This window comes from Myxine glutinosa, chromosome 1 (genome assembly GCF_964187855.1).
Source record: "Myxine glutinosa chromosome 1, kmMyxGlut1.1, whole genome shotgun sequence".
In the NCBI taxonomy this organism is placed as follows: domain Eukaryota; kingdom Metazoa; phylum Chordata; class Myxini; order Myxiniformes; family Myxinidae; genus Myxine; species Myxine glutinosa.
In genome coordinates, this window is record NC_136261.1 from 401,703,984 (window position 1) to 401,722,363 (window position 18,380).

Below are 18,380 nucleotides of genomic sequence, written 5' to 3' on the forward strand. Positions count from 1 at the left end.
CAAACAGCGCCTGCACAAAAGTTGCGGGAGAACACTGGATCCCCGTGTGACGTGAGCGGCTCATTGCTGATTTGTCGTGATGCAACTTCTGGTTAAGTTGGCTCTGGTACACTCGAGAAGCCATATCTGGTTTCAGACGGTCCAGGTTGGTCCTTAGGTGTTGTTTCATCAGTAATTCTGATGGTGTTACTCCTGTTGTACCATGAGGTGTAGTACGATACTTGAGGAGCAGACGCGAGAGTCGGGTTTCAAGGTTTCCATCCTACAGTTTGCATAGTCTGGACTTGATGACTCCAACTGAACGTTCAGCCAGGCCATTGGAAGCTTGGTGTTATGGACTGACAAATTTGTGTTGGATACCATTCCTGCGTGTGAATTGGGCGAATTCCGAGCTCGAGAAACATGTACCATTATCACTAACGATAACTCTGGGCAATCTGTGTGTAGCAAAACAACGTTTCAGTTTCTCTATTGTTCCAGCTGATGTAGTGACATGTGTTGTGTAAGCATAAATCCACTTTGAGTGGGAATCAGTGCTGATAAGTAGCATCTGACCGTTCACTGGTCCAGCATAGTCTAGATGAACTCGATGCCATGGTTCGGTGGGCCATCCCCAGGGATGCAGCGGTGCCTTCACTGGTGCATTCCTGGTGCTTTGGCAGGGATAGCAATGTTGAACACACTGTTGAATATCAGTGTCTAGATTTGGCCACCATACATAATTCCTAACCAGTGACTTCATCTTGACTATTCCGGGATGACACTCATGAAGGTCCTCCATTACCCTGGAACGCAGATTGGTTGGCATCGACGGGACAGTCCTCCAGATGATCCATCAAAGCCATCACACTGCCAGGTAACGGTGGGTTGGCGTCCAAATCGGGAAATGGTAGACGGCTCATGGCATCTGCGTTGGCAATGGCATATCCGGGTTTATACTGAATGCGGTAGTCGTAAGCAGCGAGTAGCAACGACCATCGTATAATCCTGGGTGGTAGCGTGTTGGATGTTGCCTTGGTTGGACCAAACAGGCTAATCAGTGGTGTGTGATCAGTATAGACAACAAAGTGTCGTCCAAATAGGTATTGGTGGAACTTTTTGACTCCAAAGATGATTCCTAAACCTTCCTCGTCCAACTGACTATAATTCTTTTCTGCAGGAGATAATGTCCTGGAGGCAAATGCCACAGGTTCCTCTGAACCATCAGGCATAACATGAGCCAGCACTGCCCCCACATCATACTGACTAGCATCACACGTCAGTACGATGTCCTTATCAGGATCATAGTGAACTAGTACATTTGAGGCTTGGAGCAGGTCCTTTGACTTCTGGAAAGCTGCTTGTTGTGTAGTACCGCAGTTCCAGAGACTCCTTTCTTCAGCAGGTGATAGAGAGGACCCAAAACATTGGATATGTTTGGGATGTAGTGGCTGTAGTATTGCAGCATGCCGAGGTAGGCCTTTCGTTCTGTCACGTCTCTTGGAGCTGGTGCATCCTTGATCGCTCTGACTTTATCCTTGGTTGGATGTAGGCCTTGAGCATCAATTCTGTGGCCCAGGTATGTTACTGATGGTGCCATGAACTCACACTTGTCGAACCTCAAACGGAGGCCGGAGTCCGATAGCTTTTTCACGACTCCCTCTAGGTTGTGTAGATGCTCGGGCTCTGTTGAACCGGTGACCAGGATATCATCCTGATAAACCACAACGTGCCATTCTGCAGCAAACAAACTGTCCATACAACGCTGATATATCCCTGGGGCAGACTTCACCCCAAAACTCAGTCGGTGGTATTTGTACAGGCCACCGTGCATGTTGATTGTCAGGTATTTCTTCGACTCTTCCTCAAGAAGAAGTTGAAGATATGGTGACTTGAGGTCGAGTTTGCTGAAACTTTCGCCTCCACTCAACTTAGCGTACAGATCATCAACCCGTGAGATTGGATAGTTGTCTAGTGCTGAGCATCTGTTGACTGTCATTTTATAGTCACCACAAAGACGAATAGACTGATCAGCTTTGACAACGGGGACAGCAGGTGCAGCCCAATTTGAGTATTGAACTGGCTCAATGATCCCAAGTTCCTGGAGTCGATCGAGCTCTTTGTCAACCTTTTCACGCAGAGCAAAAGGAACTGGTTGAGCCTTGCAGAAAATCGGTTTAGCATCTTTGTCAATGTTGAGTTTAGCGGAGTAACCCCGCAAAGTACCGATCTCATCGTTGAAGATGTCTGGATATCTGGCTGTCTTCAAGTGGTTTTGATGCATTGGTTGCACTAAATTGATGAATCGGCTTCTAGTTGAATTAAATTACCTCCAACGAGTTCCTACCGAGTAATGATGGTCCACCACCTGGGATGACGATCAGGGGTAGGTTGATCTTATGATTGCCGTAAGTCACGTTGATGTCACAAGTTCCACAGAGTTTGATCTGTTCGCCAGTGTAGGTAGCGAGTAGATGGGATGTCCGGTACAATTTAGGTCGGTGACGTTCACGCCACAGGTTGTTGAAAGCAGCTCGCCTGATGAGCAAAACAGCGGCACCTGTGTCACCCCTCCATTTCCAAACGTCGATGTCCTTTGACTTCTGGAAAGCTGCTTGTTGTGTTGTACCCCAGTTCCATGAGACTCCTTTCTTCAGCAGGTGAAGACCCATTGAGAGGACCCATAACATTGGATATGTTTTGGATGTAGTGGCTGTCGTATTGCAGCATGCCGATGTAGGCCTTCAGTCCGTTTATTAAATGGTATAATCAGAGATAACGGATTTAAAATAAACGTTACCATCACATGAAAGGTTTTAAACCCCGCGGAATGTTCCCTCATTCCGTTATTCTTTCACAAGAAAATAAACTTAAGGTGAACAAGCGTTATGCCGAGGTCCCCCGTCGGTGAAGTGATGTGAGTTGACAAAGTGGAAAACGCAAGGCGGCCATCTTGGATTTTGACGTGGCGACCCAATTTTCAATAGCGTTCTCCCTTATGCATAGATACACCCACACACCAGATTAGAAGTTGGTACTTCGCTTATTTTTCAAGATATTCCGCTCACAAGGTTCAGGCATACATGGTGGCGGCCATCTTGGATTTTGACGTGGCGACCCAATTTTCAATAGCGTTCTTCCTTATGTCACGATACACCCACACACCAGATTAGAAGTTGGTACTTCGCTTATTTTTCAAGATATTTCGCTCACAAGGTTCAGACATACATGGCGGCGGCCATATTGGATTTTGACGTGGGCTGCACCCACACACCAAATTAGAATTCGGTCCTTCGCTTACGCACGCACGCACGTACGCACGCCCGCACGCACGGACGTACGCACGCACACACGGACGGAGGGGAAAAAAACCATAGTCCCCCTTTCGCTCCGCGGTGCGACGGGGGACAAAAACAAGTTGACAATCGAGCTGATGTTATTAAAATAATGTTAATACTCGAATGCGTGGGGGATCGCGCGCGATCTACGAGACTGCGTCATCACGTTGTTCATGACGTCACGGGACGAGGACCGATGAGCTCAATTCAAGGAAGTACTGACACGCTTCTCAAACTTCATCAGCAGAGAGGTAACGTGTCCGTCCGTACTTGTACCCGGGTTAAGGGATTATCAAGTTATTAATGAGAAATGTTGTAGAAGGATCGTGTTTGTTTCACTCTGGTAATGAAGAAGTGTGTAGAGAGTGCGATCCGGAAGATCCGTGGGTAAATTTTTCACAAGTTGCCCATAATCGTTTTTCACATTAAACCGAGGTTTTTCCGATGTTTTTTTTTTGATGAAATTCATTCTAATTTGATATTCATTTCGGCGGCAAATGACTCATTTTTTGGATAGGACCCTCCCCCCCCCCCTCCCCCCCTCTCCCCCCCTCCCCCCCTCTCCCCCCATCCCAAACATCAAACATACAGGGGCAATACCCCTGGCGCTCACCTGGTAGATTAAACGGTATAATGCACCGACTAAGGGTATTTTAAACCTATTTCAAAAGTTGCTAGAAGACAGGGCAGCATGTAGAATCGTACTAACATAATCATAAGACTTTAAACAAACAAACAAAAAAAACCTATTTTGGGGGCAACACCCCCGCCCTCCCCCCCTAGAACCACAAAGGGGCAGATTTTTTTTAATGCCGTGAACAAACTTTGGTACAGCACGGGTGGTGAAGGTTGTGGTCAAGTTTCATCAAAGTTGTGTGTGTAGTTTCAGAAAAGAAAGCAAATACCTATTTTGGGGGGTCAAACCTGGATCCACTTTAACCCCCGGTAAACCCCCTTAGACACCAATTTTTTTAATGCCGTGAACAAACTTTTGTCACAACACAACAAATATCATTTGTGCCGAATTTGGTTGCAATCCGTTCAGCGGTTTCGGAGAAGAAGTTTCCGAAACCCGTTCATCGGTTTCGGAGAAGAAGTTTCAAGTGTTACGGACTGATGGACGGACGGACAGACAAGGCGCCATCACATAAGCTCCCCTGAACTTCGTTCCAGGTGAGATAAAAATGAGTTATTTTGACCGAAATAAACAACAAATTTTAATGAATATCATGTAAACTTAACGAAAAATCTACCCCTAACCCAAACCCTAACCTTAACCCTAACCCTAACCTTAAATATAACAAGCGTTACGCCTAGGTCCCCTGTCGGTGAAGTGATGTGAGTTGACAAAGTGGAAGACGCAGAAAACATGCCATGATATGATATTTCGCTCACAAGGTGCAGACATACATAGAGGCGGCCATCTTGGATTTTGACGTGGCCACCCAATTTTCAATAGCGTTCTTCCTTATGCCTAAATACACCCACACACCAGATTAGAAGTTGGTACTTCGCTTATTTTTCAAGATATTCCGCTCACAAGGGTCAGACGTACATGGCGGCGGCCATCTTGGATTTTGACGTGGCGACCCAATTTTCAATAGCGATCTTCCTTATGCCGAGATACACCCACACACCAAATTAGAAATTGGTACTTCGCTTATTTTTCAAGATATTCATCTCACAAGGTTCAGACATACATGGCGGCGGCCATCTTGGATTTTGACGTGGCGACCCAATTTTCAACAGCGTTCTTCCTTATGCCTAGATACACCCACACACCAGATTAGCAGTTGGTACTTCGCTTATTTTTCAAGATATTCATCTCACAAGGTTAAGACATACATGGCATCAGACATACATGGCGGCGGCCATCTTGGATTTTGACGTGGGTTGCACCCACACACCAAATTCGAATGCGGTCCTTTGCTTATGCACGCACGCACACACGCCCGCCCGCACGCAAACACGCACGCCTGCACGCACGCACGCACGGACACACGGACGGAGGGGAAAGCCATAGTCACCCTTTCGCTACGCTGTGCGACGGTGGACAACAATAACCGCTAACCGGGAAGGCTGCTCATTGGCCGATATGATCGCATGATGTATCGCTGCTCTATGATTGGCTCTTTCTCGTCGCAAGGGGTTAAATTATATTCGTATTTTCTCCGTTAATAATTTTGTGCCACGATATTACTACATAGGAAATTTGTCAGAAATGACAAGATATCATCGATTCTGGGTCGAAAAATTGTGTACGAATTTATGGGCAATTTGTAAAAAAAATACCGATTTGTGTGGTTCCTCAGGATGACGTCAGTTTTAGGAAGTGGCAGGAACCACGGACAGAGTTCCAGGTTCATTAGTTTCACCACCGAAGGTCGATGGAGGTTTTCTTTTCATGTCTGTCTCTTTATTTATTTGTGAACAAGATATCTGAAAAAGTTGTGGACAGATTCGGACCATATTTGGTGCAAAGGTTGGGTGTGGGACATGGACAATTTTTTTTGTATACTAAGTCGAAGTTCATGTAAGAGCTAACACATGGAAGCAGGGGCGTCGAGAGCCAGTAAGGGTCCTGAGGCAAGCAACCTCGGGGCCCCCACTCCCACCCTTTCTGTCTTTTATAACTTTTTAAGGAACTTTCTTTAATGAAAAACAAAACTTTAAAAAAAACCAAATGGTCGCTTTTATTTAGCCGTATGATCGAACATAAAGGATATAGCTGGAAGTTTGGACCGATAGTCAATTCGCACCCTCAACTGTTAAACACTATTTCTCCATAAGATTGGTGAAAAAATATTTAAGAAGATGGTAAATAATTTTTGTTGGACAAAGAGGATACAAAACCATTTCTTTGTAACGCACATTTCTGGTTTATAACCATTTTCTGTCAAGTTTGAAACTATCATTAACAGCGGTAAATGTTGTTTTGTTGCTGGCTAGAAAGCCGCAAGGAAAGCAAAATCAGCTTCTGGGTTTAAATGTAACGATGAGGAAATGAGGATGAGCCGGTCAGGGGTTTCACTGTACTGTTTAAAAACACAGGGCCAATACCCCTGGTGCTCACCTTGTAGAATAAACATTATACTGCACTGACTAATGGTATTTTAAACCAATTTCAATGGTTGCTAGAAGACAGGGCAGCATGTAGAATCATACCAACATAATCATAAGGCTTTAAGCAAACAAACAAAAAAATACCTATTTTGGCGTATTTCAGCCTAAATAATAACACCAGTGGGGTCACCCGTGTGAATCCCACGGGTATGGACGTGTGTGACATTTCGACATCTTGATTTAGATGCTGCACATTAAATTTTACAAAATGGTGACTGGCAATTCATCAGATCCAGAAATGGTGTAATGAACACAATTTATTTATTTCACATAATATGTGACCCCTCACTCCTCTCCATCCTCACGCCTCTCCAATGCCACTCCTCCTCACACTCCTCTCCAATACCTCCTCACACTCCTCTCCAATACCTCCCCACACTCCTCTCCAATACCTCCTCACACTCCTCTCCAATACCTCCTCACACACCTCTCCAATCCATCACACTCCTCTCCAATCCCTCACACTCCTCTCCAATCCCTCACACTCCTCTCCAACCATTCACACTCCTCTCCAACCATTCACACTCCTCTCCAACCATTCACACTCCTCTCCAATCCCTCACACTCCTCTCCAATCCCTCACACTCCTCTCCAATCCCTCACACTCCTCTCCACCCTCACGCCTCTCCAATGCCACTCCTCCTCACACTCCTCTCCAATACCTCCTCACACTCCTCTCCAATACCTCCCCTCGCTCCTCTCCAACCCCTCGCTCCTCTCCAACACCTCCTCACACTCCTCTCCAATCCCTCACACTCCTCTCCAATCCCTCACACTCCTCTCCAATCCCTCACACTCCTCTCCAATCCCTGACACTCCTCTCCAACCATTCACACTCCTCTCCAACCATTCACACTCCTCTCCAATCCCTCACACTCCTCTCCAATCCCTCACACTCCTCTCCAATCCCTCACCCTCCTCTCCAATCCCTCACCCTCCTCTCCAATCCCTCACACTCCTCTCCAATCCCTCACACCCCACTCAAATCCCTCACACCCCTCTCAAATCCCTCACACTCATCTTCAATTCCTCATACTCCCCTCCAATCGCGCCTCACTCGCCTCTCAAATTGCTCCTCACTCTCCTCTCCAATCGCTCCTCACTCACCTCTCCAATCGCCCCTCACTCTCCAACCCCTTGCTCCTCTCCAACACCCCCTCACACTCCTCTCCAACACATCCTCACACTCCTCTCCAATACCTCCTCACACTCCTCTCCAATACCTCCTCACACTCCTCTCCAATCCCTCACACTCCTCTCCAATCCCTCACACTCCTCTCCAATCCGTCACATTTCCTCTCCAATCCCTCACACTCCTCTCCAATCCCTCACCCTCCTCTCCAATCCCTCACACTCCTCTCCAATCCCTCACACCCCACTCAAATCCCTCACACCCCTCTCAAATCCCTCACACTCATCTTCAATTCCTCATACTCCCCTCCAATCGCGCCTCACTCACCTCTCAAATTGCTCCTCACTCTCCTCTCCAATCGCTCCTCACTCACCTCTCCAATCGCTCCTCACTCTCCAACCCCTCGCTCCTCTCCAACACCCCCTCACACTCCTCTCCAACACATCCTCACACTCCTCTCCAATACCTCCCCACACTCCTCTCCAATACCTCCTCACACTCCTCTCCAATACCTCCTCACACTCCTCTCCAATACCTCCTCACACTCCTCTCCAATACCTCCTCACACTCCTCTCCAACCCCTCACACCCCTCTCCAACCACTCACACTCCTCTCCAACCCCTCACACTCCTCTCCAACCCCTCACACTCCTCTCCAACTCCTCACACTCCTCTCCAACTCCTCACACTCCTCTCCAACCCCTCACACTCCTCTCCAACCCCTCACACTCCTCACCAACCCCTCACACTCCTCTCCAACCCCTCACACTCCTCTCCAACCCCTCACACTCCTCTCCAACCATTCACACTCCTCTCCAATCCCTCACACTCCTCTCCAATCCCTCACACTCCTCTCCAATCCCTCACACTCCTCTCCAATCCCTCACTCTCCTCTCCAATCCCTCACACTCCTCTCCAATCCCTCACACACCTCTCCAATCCCTCACACTCCTCTCCAATCCCTCACCCTCCTCTCCAATCCCTCACACTCCTCTACAATCCCTCACACCCCTCTCCAATCCCTCAGACTCCTCTCAAATCCCTCACACTCCTCTCAAATCCCTCACATTCCTCTCAAATGCCTCACACTCCTCTCAAATCCCTCACACTCATCTTCAATTCCTCATACTCCCCTCCAATCGTGCCTCACTCACCTCTCCAATCGCGCCTCACTCTCCTCTCCAATCGCTCCTCACTCTCCTCTCCAATCGCACCTCACTCACCTCTCCAATCGCTCCTCACTCTCCAACTCCTCACTCCTCTCCAACACCTCCTCACACTCCTCTCCAAAACCGCCCCACACTCCTCTCCAATACCTCCTCACACTCCTCTCCAATACCATCCTCACACTCCTCTGCAATACCTCCTCACACTCCTCTCCAATACCTCCTCGCACTCCTCTCCAATACCTCCCCACACTCCTCTCCAATACCTCCTCACACTCCTCTCCAATACCTCCTCACAGTCCTCTTCAGTCCCTCCTCACACTCCTCTCCAATACCTCCTCACACTCCTCTCCAATACCTCCTCACACTCCTCTCCAATACCTCCCCACACTCCTCTCCAATACCTCCTCACACTCCTCTCCAATACCGCCTCACACTCCTCTCCAATAACTCCTCACACTCCTCTCCAATACCTCCTCGCACGCCTCTCCAATCGCGCCTCACACTCCTCTCCAATACCTCCTCGCACTCCTCTCCAATACCTCCTCACACTCCTCTACAACCCCTCACACTCCTCTACAACCCCTCACACTCCTCTCCAATACCTCCTCACACTCCTCTCCAATACCTCCTCACACTCCTCTCCGCTCCAATCGGCCTTCGCTCTCCGCTCTAATCGGCCCTCACTCTCCGCTCCAATCGCCCCTCACTCTCCGCTCCAATCGGCCCTCACTCTCCGCTCCAATCGGCCCTCACTCTCCGCTCCAATCGGCCCTCACTCTCCGCTCCAATCGGCCCTCACTCTCCGCTCCAATCGGCCCTCACTTTCCAACTCCTTGCTCCTCACTCGCCAACCCCTAGCTCCTCGCTCTCCAACCCCTAGCTCCTCGCTCTCCAACCCCTAGCTCCTCGCTCTCCAACCCCTATCTCCTCGCTCTCCAACCCCTCGCTCCTCGCTCTCCAACCCCTCTCTCCTCGCTCTCCAACCCCTCGCTCCTCAATCTCCAACCCCTCGCTCCTCACTCTCCAACCCCTAGCACTTCGCTCTCCAACCCCTCGCTCCTCTCCAACCCTCCTCATCATTGTTGCAGCAGCATTCTGTGCGGTTCCCCCGTCTTGTGCGGTCTCTGTGCGGTTCTTGCTACATCCTGTTCAAGTCTGCATTGATGTTCGTCGACGGACTCGTTCGCCCGTCTCATTCGTTTTCTTGCTAGATCCTGTTCAAGTCTGCGTTCTTCATCGACCGTCGCATTCATTTTGGAAATGGAAGTTTCCACGCAACGCATGAATTGTCACGATCCTTAAGAGGAAGTGTCTCGTAATTACCAAATGACAAATGGCAAGTAAATTACATTGTGAAAATTAATATTTAAAGTGTATGCGCACATAACTAATAAATAAAAAAACGAAGAAATATCTCTCGGTAATTTCCTGAAACATATTTTACTTCCGGATAATAATGTTGAATGAAATAAGAAAGAACGAAGATAAATATGTCGTTTTTGTGCCGACTGTCATAAAACGTAAAAGTAATATATCTTAACGGAAAAGAAAAAGCGAATTTTAAATATATGTCGACATTTTCCCCAACTGTTATTTTAGGTCTGTAGTTGCAAGTCTGTAGTAAATCAAGGTCTGTAGTTGCAAGTCTGTAGTAAATCAAGGTCTGTTGTTGCAAGTAGTTGCATTCCCACACACACGTGGGAATCCCACATCCCACATGTATATATGTTTCCCGGGTATTTTCGTGTATCATCATGGCGCGATTTTAATAAATATATATCTCTGTATTTTCCCGTGTGTGCGTGAATGTTCTCAATTATTTCCGACACCGAGTCTAAAACCATCGATAAAAATTAAATCAGACGGTGAATTCGAGATAAAATTGTGAGGGTGACTCAATGAATGGGCTTTATTTTACAGGCCTTTGAGAATTCATTTCGTTCTATAAACGGAAACTTTCTTGGGATTCTCTTCCCGTTTTTTTTCAACCGAGTCTAAAACTATGTTAGTGACTGTTAAAAATGAAATGATATATCGAATTAGAGTTGAAATAAACCTGTGTGAGAGGGAAAGACAGCACGGGCCTAACTAAACAGGCCTCAAAGCTATTCGAGGTAATAAAATGGTGGATATTTGTTTACATGAAGCCTCTCCAAGAATGGGTGGAGCTATGGGTGGAGCTACTTTGCAAACGGACTAAGCCACAGCCCCGGACAGACGGACAGAATCACCTTCGCCTATTATAATATAGATAATCATACGAACATAATTCAGTCTAAAAAAAATACCAAAAATGCCCCCCCCCGCCCCCCCCCCCCCGTAGACACCAAAAGGGGCAGATTATTTGAATATCGTGAACAAACATCGGTACATCACGGATCACGGGTGATGAAGGTTGTGGTCAAGTTTCATCGAAATTGTTTGTGTAGATTCAAAGGAAAAACCAAAAATCCTATTTTGTAGGGTCAAACCTGGATCCACTTTGACCACAGTAAACCCCCTTAAATCCCGATTTTTTTTTTCATGCCATGAACAAATTTTAGTCAGAAGATAACAAATATAATTTTTGATCAGAGATCAAGCCATTGGAGAAAGGAAAGATTTGATATCAGAAGCGATGTTGGATTCCATGACCTTGCTGATTATTGGGAGTAGGCTGATTGGTCTGTAGTTGCAAGGAGCTGTTTATGCACCTTTTTTGTGTAAAGCGGTGATGTTGGCTGATTTCCAAGCAGATGGCAGATGATCTTGAGCAAAAGAGAGGGAGAAAAGAATAGAGAGAGGGAATGAAAGAGCTGCAGAGCAGGTTTTTGGGCCCGTGGGCTGATGCCGTCAGGTCCAGTTGCAGAGTCAGAGTCTAGGTTTGACAGAAACTTTTCCACCTTGTCAGGAGAGAAGGACACAGAGTCCAGGAGCAGCTGGGTTCGACTGGGTATGGTGGGTACAGAGAGGGATGGGTTTGAGACACAAGATTTTGAGGCAAACACAGATTTGAGGCATTCAGCTTTTTCACGTGGAGTGTCGGGTGTGTAGCCGTTTGAGGTAAGGGAGGGGGTGGAAGGGAAACAAAAACCAGAAACAGATTTGACCAGACACCACCAGGACTTCAAAGTGGGAGACAGGTTTGAGAGTTCATTCTTGAGAGTGGAGAGATATTGTTTCCTGGCTCTTCTGAAAGTAGACACATACTTGTTCCGAGCTTTGTGAAAGAAACTGAGATTACCTTCAGTTGGATTTGCCTTCCATGAGGCGAAGGCAAATTGTTTCAGGGGCAACTGTGTCACCACAAGATTCAGTGTACCATGGACATGAGGAAGGGTATGACAACTGAAGACGAGATTGGATGAATCTGTGCATGAGATAGAAATTTACTTTGGAAGAGTTCCTCGGAAGAGTTGATGACAGAGATGGGAGTCGAGACCAGTCCAGAAGTTTAATGGCTCCTTGAAAACCATGCCAGTCGGCCTGAGTGAAATGCCAGAATCGAAAATTGTAGAGGTAGAGCATGGCGATTGGAAATTTGGAAAAATGCCTGAACGGCATGGAAATTAAAATGGCGGTGTGTGGAGTCAGCCAGTCGTACATACGCCATAAGGACATCACAGACGTAATCACGTCATGTCATCCCTGTCATTTTGGTGCAAGTTTGTGAGGGACATACTTAAATACATACATAAACACATACATACATACTGTGCATTCAGAAAGTAATCAGACCCCTTCACTTTTTTCACATTTTGTTATGTTGCAGCCTTATGCTGAAATTGTTTAAATTCATTTTTCCCCTCATCAATCTACACTCAATACCCCATAATGACAAAGAGAAAACAGGGTTTTAGAAAGTTTTGCAAATTTATTAAAAAGAAAAAACTGAAATATCACATTGACATAAGTATTCATACCCTTTGCTATGACACTTAAAATTTAGGTCAGGTGCCTCCCATTTCTCTTGATCGTCTTTGAGATGTTTCTACACCTTGATTGGAGTCCACCTGTGGTAAATTCAATTGATTAGACATGATTTGGAAAGGCACACACCTGTCTATATAAAGTCTCACAGCTGACAATGCATATCAGAGCAAAATCCAAGCCATGAGGTCGAAGGAACTGCCCGCAGAGCTCAGAGACGGGATTGTGTCGAGGCATAGATCTGGGGAAGCCTACAAAAAAATCTCTGCTGCATTGAAGGTTCCTAAGAGCACAGTGGCCTCCATAATTCTTAAATGGAAGAAGTTTGGAACAACCAGGACTCTTCCTAGAGCTGGCCGCCCGGCCAAACTGAGCAATCGGGTGAGAAGGGCCTTGGTAAGAGTGGTGGCCAAGAACCTGATGGTCACTCTGGCTGAGATCCAGAGATCCTGTGGGGTCAGTGAAGAGTGTGAAGAAGATTTGAATTAAAACCTGCAAATGGAGATTGAAAATAAGAAAAACTTAAGCTATCGAAACTGCAACTACAGACTTGGCATTTAATATGGATTATTTTTTTTTATATACGGAAGAATTATATACGGAAGCCAAACACGTTCAATGTCGGTTTCATCAGACCACAGAATCTTGTTTCTCACAGTCTGAGAGTCCTTCAGATGCTTTTTTGCAAACTCCATGCGGGCTTTCATGTGTCTTTTACTGAGGAGAGACTTCCGTCTGGCCACTCTGCCATAAATCCCAGATCGGTGGAGGGTTGCAGTGATGGTTGTCCTTCTGGAAGTTTCTCCCATCTCCACACAGGATCTCTGGAGCTCAGCCAGAGTGACCATCGGGTTTTTGGTCACCTCTCTTACCAAGGCCCTTCTCCCCCGATTGCTCAGTTTGGCCGGGCGGCCAGCTCTAGGAAGCGTCTTGGTTGTTCCAAACTTCTTCCGTTTAAGAATTAATTATAGAGGCCACTGTGCTCTTGGGAACCTCCAATGCAGCAGAAATTTTTGTGTAGTCTTCCCCAGATCTGTGCCTCGACACAATCCTGTCTCTGAGCTCTTTTTTTTTTTTTTTTTTTTTTTTTTTTTTTTTTTTGTATACAATATCGAGGCTCGTGAAAGAGCGAACATTAATCACACAGAAAGACAAACCGACACATAAAACATATAACATAGGGAGCGGTAGACAAGATGGGGAGAGAGGGGGAAGGACACAAACACAACATTTGAGAGCAGGGACCGAGAGACATGGAGACATCGAGAGATCTGAGAGAGGGCGAGGGCTTTGGGGGGAGGGGGGGGGGCGTGGGAAGGGGGCAGTGGGAGAGGTATAAAACATATGGACACTGCCAGGACTTCCAGGAAAGAAGTTGGAATTTCAAACAAGGTGGATCTGGGGTGAATTAGCGGGGGTAGAAAAGATCAAGGTTTTGGATGGGGGAAGATAAGAGATGGTGGTGAACAGCTGTTTTAAAGACCTGGAGGGAGGAGTGGGATTGAAGGGAGTGAGGGAGTTTGTTCCAGAGGCGGGAGAAAAGAGGAATGAAAGAGTGAAGGTGAGCGGAGAGCCGAGATTTCGGCAGTTTAACCATCAGAGGGTTGCTGGCAGATCTTGTGCGACCTGTAGGAATATTTGGGGGACAGAGCACAGAGAGAGCTGGGGGTGCAAGGCCGGAGAGGAGTCGGTAGAAGACAGAAAGACCACCTACCTGCCTGCGGTGAGTGAGTGAAAGGCCCTCAGAGATAGCTTCATCGCGGGAGATTCCAATAATTCTGAAAGCTTTGGTTTCAACAGCGTGAAGCCGAGCTAGGTGTGAGGCAGGAGCACCGGCCCATAGGGGAGAACAGTATTCCATTGAGCTGCGGATGAAAGCCTTGTATGTGGTGAGGAGCTCAGGTGTGCCGAGGAAGGACTTCGCACGACGGAGGATGCCCAGTCGGCGACTGGCTTTGGAGGCCAGCTTGGAAATGTGGTTTTCCCAAGAAAGATCATGGCAGATAGTGAGACCCAAAATCTTGAGCGACAGAACTTCTTGGAGAGGATTGTTGAGAAAGTAGATGGGAGGGTTGTCCAGTCGATCTTTTCGGAGAGACATAGTAAGAGTGTGAGATTTGTCAGGATTGAAAGACATGTTCCACTTGTTTGACCAGTCTGTGATTTTGTCCAGGTCTTCAGAGAGTGAGGAGGCAGCAGACTGCCGATCTGAGGGAAGAGGAATGGAGCGGCAGAGAGTGGAGTCATCAGCAAAGAGATAGAGAGGATTTTCGAGAGAGTCAGAGAGATCATTGATGAAGACCAGAAAAAGCACGGGGCCCAGAACACTGCCTTGGGGAACTCCAGCCTGAACAGGAAGAGGAGATGAGAGAAACCCATTCAGGGCCACACGTTGACGACGACTAGAGAGGAAGTCCGCCAGCCATGCGTGGAGATTTCCATGGATACCAAAGGAGGAGAGTTTGGTGAGCAGAGCGGGGTGCCAGACCGTGTCGAAGGCACGTGATATGTCGAGGGAGACAGCTCTAATTTCCTGTTTGGCATTGAGGACCTCCATCCATTGTTGAGACAGCAGAAGCAGCATGTCCAGAGTAGAGTGACCTGGTCTGAAACCAAATTGATGATCAGAGATCAAGCCATTGGAGAAGAGGAAAGATTTCATATCAGAAGCAATGATGGATTCCATGACTTTGCTGATAATTGGGAGAAGGCTGATTGGTCTGTAGTTGCTAGGATCTGTTTTTGCACCTTTTTTGTGCAAAGCGGTGATGTTGGCTGATTTCCAAGCAGATGGCAGTTGACCTTGAGCAAAAGAGAGGGTGAAGAGAACAGAGAGAGGGTGAGATAGAGCAGCAGAGCAGGATTTTAGGACCCGTGGGCTGATGCCGTCGGGTCCAGTTGCAGAATCAGAGTCGAGGGTTGACAGAAACTTTTCCACCTTGTCAGGAGGAAAGGACACGGAGTCCAGGAGCAGCAGGGTACGACTGGGTATGGTGGGTACAGAGAGGGATGGGTTTGGGACACAAGATTTAGAGGCAAACACAGAGTTGAGGCATTCAGCTTTTTCACGTGCGGAGTCAGCTGTGTAGCCGTTTGAGGTAAGGGAGGGGATGGAGGGGGAACAAACACCAGAAACGGATTTGACCAGACGCCACCAGGATTTGGAAGAGGGAGACAGATAAGAGAGTTCGGTCTTGAGAACGGAGAGATATTGTTTCCTGGCTCTCCTGAGGGTGGACACACACTTGTTTCGGGCTTTGTGAAAGGAAATGAGATTTCCTTCCGTTGGATTTGCTTTCCAGGAGACGAAGGCAAATTGCGGGGCAGTTCCTTCGACCTCATGGCTTGGTTTTTGCTCTGATATGCATTGTCAGCTGTGAGACTTTATATAGACAGGTGTGTGCCTTTCCAAATCATGTCCAATCAATTGAATTTATCATTGGTGGACTCCAATCAAGGTGTAGAAACATCTCAAAGATGATCAAGAGAAATGGGAGGCACCTGAGCTAAATTTCAAGTGTCATATCAAAGGTTATGAATACTTATGTCAATGTGATATTTCAGTTTTTTCTTTTTAATAAATTTGCAAAACTTTCTAAAATCCTGTTTTCTCTTTGTCATTATGGGGTATTGATTGTAGATTGATGAGGGAAAAAATGAATTTAAACGATTTCAGCATCAGGCTGCAACATAACAAAATGTGAAAAAAGTGAAGGAGTCTGAATTCTTTCTGAATGCACTGTACAAACATACAGACAGACAAACGCTGTTCTAGAGGGCGTAGCCCATAAAAATGCATTTCTCACAACCCTGATCTTCATTACTTCATTTTACAATAATCTTCATCGAAATTTATTTACTACCAGCATTTCAACTGTTACCCACAATCCCTCTGTTTTGGGTTTCCCTCTTCCCATTAAAAGTAAGTGTTTTATCACATAATCCTTCCTTTTATCTGTTTAATTTACACAGACGAACGAACACACACACACACACACGCACTTTAATACCCTGAATGAAAATTCGTTTTCACCAAATTGTTACCTCCATACTCCATCACCGAAGGTGGACAGAGGACATGTTTTCACCCCAGTCTGTCTTTCTGTTTGTGAGCAGTATATCTCAAACCGTTATGGATGGATTCAGACGAAATTTGGTGTTTGACTGTTTGGTTGTCTGACAAGGACAATTTTATTAGATTTTGATGAAGATCCAGATCGGGATCTGAATACAAGAATTTTTGAAGCGATTCTTCACCATTGAGAGAGAGGGCAAAAACGATATACCGTATAGCACGACATTAAAAAAAGTTAAGGCCGGATTCGGACGAAACTTGGTGGATTAGTTGGGTCTGTGACGAGGAAGAATTGATTAGATTTTGGTGAAGATCTGGATCCAAATCTAGATACAATATACTTTTGAAATTTCTTAAGTGACTTCTTCATTCAGCGATGGGACCAATAACTATATTTAGAGGTATGCAGAGGTATGTGCTCTAGTTATTTGTGTGAATATACAGACTTGGCATTTAATATGGAATATATATTTTTTCTTGACTTGGGTTTACTTTCTTAACTCAGTCTATCAATCTAGTGAGTTTCTTTTACACTTTGGTGATTTATTTGTCAAAAGAACCATGTCATTGATTGTCTGTCACAGCAAGAAGTCAACAACAGGATTATATCACAGGTGGCGTGGCAAAATGTACGGACAGGTGCATTTGATGATTGGCTTCACAGTCGGGTATACAAGGGTTGTTGCGTTCTGTATTAGTGGAAAACAATTGCTGCACGTCTCCAAAAGTGATTGCCGCTTCCTCTGGAGATGGTCCGTCAACTCGACAATGCTGTTTGTCATCGAGTGGTGGCTTTACGAAATTACGGCATGAAACAGCGTGCTATTGCTCGGCAGTATGGCATCACTCAAGGTCAGGTGTCAAATATCCTGAAACGAAATGCTCAGAGTGGTGTCCCTCCTCCAATACCGAGGCCAGGACGTCCCCGCAGAACCACAAGGAGGGATGATCGTCAGCTGCACCGGTTAGACCGCAATGGCCGTACCAAGTCAGCTAATCGGCTTAGGGCTGAGTGGCAGCAACTGACAAATGTGCCTGTATCCAGAAGGCTAGTCAACCAACGATTGGTTCAAGCAGGCTATCGTGCCAGGCGTCCCCTGAGAAAGCCACGCCTGACCAGACAACACCGCCAGCGCCGATTGCAGTGGGCCAGAGAGCACCGTCAATGGTAGCCAGGACACTGGAATCACGTGATCTTCAGTGACGAGTCTAGATTTCTGGTCTATCGTCAAGATGGCCGGGTCCGAGTGCACAGACAAGTGCATGAAGCCTACAACAAAGATTGTATAGTGCCAAGAGGCCAAGCTGGAGGTGGTGGGGTGACCGTTTTGGCTGCTTTTCATGCAGGGGGCAAAACTGACCTGGTTGTTCTGAATGGAAACCTGAACCAGTTCAAGTACAGGGCCATTCTGGAAGAAACATTGCTTCCATTTGCTCGTGCAGCCTTTCGAGGAAACTTTGTCTTCCAAGATGACAATGCACGGCCTCATTGTGCTCGCATGATCCAACACTTTCTTGCTGACCGTGGTGTAGAGCATATGGAGTGGCCTGCCATGTCCCCGGATATGAATCCGATGGAGAACTTGTGGGCAGAATTAACGTGTCAAATCGACCACTTGGACCAGCAGCCGACCTCTGTGCGTGAATTGCAGCAGG

General features: G+C 46.7%; 1 protein-coding gene across 4 annotated transcripts in view; it reads left to right on the forward strand.

The window, feature by feature from the left end:
- The first annotated feature begins 3,500 nt into the window (after positions 1 to 3,500).
- Positions 3,501 to 18,380, forward strand: part of LOC137419700 (E3 ubiquitin/ISG15 ligase TRIM25-like) — a 64,952-nt gene continuing 50,072 nt past the window's right edge. For 2 of the 4 annotated variants that reach the window (XM_078770389.1, XM_078770391.1), the window contains exon 1: positions 3,501 to 3,568. The gene's annotated coding sequence lies outside the window, so the exon portion shown is untranslated. The remainder of the gene's footprint in view (positions 3,569 to 18,380) is intronic. The other 2 variants (XM_078770390.1, XM_078770392.1) reach the window with 2 other exon arrangements.